The sequence below is a fragment of the Nanorana parkeri genome, unplaced genomic scaffold (genome assembly GCF_000935625.1).
Source record: "Nanorana parkeri isolate BGI_ZX_2015 unplaced genomic scaffold, ASM93562v1 scaffold1324, whole genome shotgun sequence".
Taxonomy (NCBI): Eukaryota; Metazoa; Chordata; class Amphibia; order Anura; family Dicroglossidae; genus Nanorana; species Nanorana parkeri.
In genome coordinates, this window is record NW_017307592.1 from 279,833 (window position 1) to 282,890 (window position 3,058).

Consider the following 3,058-nt stretch of genomic DNA (forward strand, 5'->3'; position numbering starts at 1 on the left):
CTCTCTTTCCTTTATCTCTCTCTCTCCTCTTTCTCTCTCTCTCTCTTCTCTTTCTCTCTCTCTCTCCCTTCTCTCTCTCCCCTTCCTCTCGCTCTCTTCTCTCTCTCCCTCCTCTCTCTTTCCCTCCTTTCTCTCACTTCTTTTTCTCTCTCTCCTTTCTCTCCCTTCTCTCTATCTCTTCTCTCTCTCTCTCTCCCCCTTCTCTCTCGCTCTCTCTCTCTCTCTCCCTTCTCTCTCTCTCTTCTCTCTCTCTCTTAATAAAGTTGTGTCCCTGGGAGGAAGATGTGATGCAGCCTCTGGAGAGGACTCTTGAGCCTAATCTGGCTGATCATGTAGAGGAATAGGCTGCCGTTGGGACATAGAATGACATATGGGAAAGGGATGGAGACCATATATATATATACTGTGTAATGCTTTGTAATATTTTAAGAGAGATTGGAGGTCTGATGAGCTGTAATGTGGATAGGCCCGTGGATGGGTATAGGAAGGGGCTATATGGGGGGCTTCATGTTGGGTTTGGATGGCTCAGTAGGTGGGGTAGATTTCTATTTGCCCCTTTAATTATTATAGCTGCTTTGTCTGAGTCTGAGACTTCGGCTCGAGGGTCAGGGGTCACATGACATTTGCTACCCACCTTTCCATGCTTGTCTCCCTGGCTCCTAAATGTGCTCAGGTTACATGGCACTAGGTGTATACTTCGGGTGACCCCGTGACTCTCAAGCTGAAGTGTTTGGCCCAAAGAAAAGGTAAAGAAGAAATCTCACGCTGCTGAAAAATTAAAAAAGGTGCCGAGTCACCACGGCTCTACCGAGCCCCGCCCCTTTTTCGGGCGACTTGCGTCTGTCCACCAATTGCTGTGCAGATAGCTCAAGTCCACTGTGACACGAAGGCGGGCACTACACCACTACGCACACACAGGCACGTACGGCAACACATCACAGAGAGCTCTAGGCACCACAGTACACAACGCGCACACCATAGAAAAAAAAAAAGGTACAGATAGAAGAGAAAACCCAAAAAAAGACACAACTCACAAATGGGAGCGTGGACGCCACGCGTGGGAGGCCTGAATGTGAGAGGATCAGAGAGACGGGGGTGAGGGTTAGACAGTGTCACCACCTGTGTCATTGTTGTGTCACACTTATCAGTGCACGGACAGCGCAGCACAAAACACACACACATGGGCACACACCTGAGCACACACACACATAGTCCCTCCGCCGGGAAAAGAGCAGGCTCGGGGCGGCTTCAGATTCTGAGAGGATTATGGGATGACGGACAGATAAGCTTTTATATCAATTAGCAGAGAGAGAAGCCTCAGAGAGAGGGAGAGAGCGAGGGTGGGACCACCGCCCGTCTCTGACCATCAGGTCATGGTGCCAATGTTTAGCTGGCAATGCCAGTTTACTCTGGAACATGACGCCATCCTCCTCTCGTCCAACTCCTGTAACTACTATCCTTTACTTCCTACCCCCTTCCTACAAACCTCCTTGTGTTCTCTAGTCAATTCCTGTTCCTCCACCCTCCTCCTGTCTCCTCTACTAGATTCATGTTCCTACAACGCTCCTCCTGTCCTCTTTACCTAAATGCTGTCCCTACCACCCTCCTTCTGTCCTCTCTACCCAACTCCTGTCACTACCACCCTCCTCCTGTCCTCTACTTGATTCCTGTTCCTTCACCCCCCTCCTGTCCTCTCTACCCAACTCCTGTCCCTACCACCCTCCTCCTGTCCTCTCTACCCAACTCCTGTCCCTACCACCCTCCTCCTGTCCTCTACTTGATTCCTGTTCCTTCACCCTCCTCCTGTCCTCTCTACCCAACTACCGCCCCTACCACCCTCCTCCTGTCCTCTCTACCCAACTACCGCCCCTACCACCCTCCTTCTGTCTTCTCTACCAAATTCCAGTCACTACCACCCTCCTCCTGTCCTCAACCCAACTGCTGCCCCTACCACCATCCTCCTCTCCTCTCTACCCAACTCATGTGCCTACCACGCTCCTCCTGTCCTCTCTACCCTATACTTGTCCCTACCACCTTACTTCTGTTCTTTCTACCCAACTCATGTGCCTACCATTCTCCCCCTGTTCTCTCTACCCAACTCCCATCACTACCACACTCCTCCTGTCCTCTCTACCCAACTCATGTGCCAACCACACTCCTCCTGTCCTCTCTACCCACCTCTTGTCTCTGCCACTCTCCTCCTATCCTCTCTACTCAACTCATGTGTCTACTGCCATCCTTCTGTCCTCTCTACCCAACTACAGTCACTACCACGCTCCTCCTGTCCTCTCTACCCAACTCTTTTCTCCACCACCCTCCTCATGTCCTCTCTGCCCAACTCCTGTCCCTACCACCCTCCTTCTGTCCTCTCTACCCAACTCATGTGCCAACCATTCTCCTCCTGTCCTCTCTACCCAACTCATGTGCCTACCACACTACTCATGTCCTCTCTACCCAACTCCTGTCCCTACCACCCTCCTTCTGTCCTCTCTACCCAACTCATGTGCCAACCATTCTCCTCCTGTCCTCTCTACCCAACTCATGTGCCTACCACACTACTCATGTCCTCTCTTCCCAACTCATGTGCCAACCATTCTCCTCCTGTCCTTTCTACCCAACTCATGTGCCAACCACACTCCTCCTGTCCTCTCTACCCACCTCTCGTCTCTGCCACTCTCCTCCTGTCCTCTCTACTCATGTGCCTACTACCATCCTTCTGTCCTCTCTACCCAACTCTTGTCCTTACCACCCTCCTCCTCTCCTCTCTACCAAACTCCTGTCCCTACTACCCTCCTCATATCCCCTCTTCACAACTCCTGTCCTTACCACTCTCATCATGTCCTCTCTACCCAGCTTCTGTCCTTACCACTCTCGTCATGTCCTCTCTACCCAACTCTTGTCCTTACCACCCTTGTCCTCCACTCTATACCCAACTCCTGTCTTTACCACCCTACTCTTATCCTCTCTACCCAACTCCTGTCCTTACCACCCTTGTCCTCCACTCTCTACCCAGCTCCTGTCCGTACCTCCCTCCTCCTGTCCTCTCTGCCCAACTCAT

General features: G+C 51.8%; 1 protein-coding gene across 1 annotated transcript in view; it reads right to left on the reverse strand.

Annotated features, from left to right (window-relative positions):
- CELF3 (CUGBP, Elav-like family member 3) overlaps nucleotides 1-1,084 on the reverse strand; it is a 22,503-nt gene extending 21,419 nt beyond the window's left edge. The window contains exon 1 of the mRNA XM_018569354.1: nucleotides 1,035-1,084. The gene's annotated coding sequence lies outside the window, so the exon portion shown is untranslated. The remainder of the gene's footprint in view (nucleotides 1-1,034) is intronic.
- Nucleotides 1,085-3,058: the final 1,974 nt, after the last annotated feature.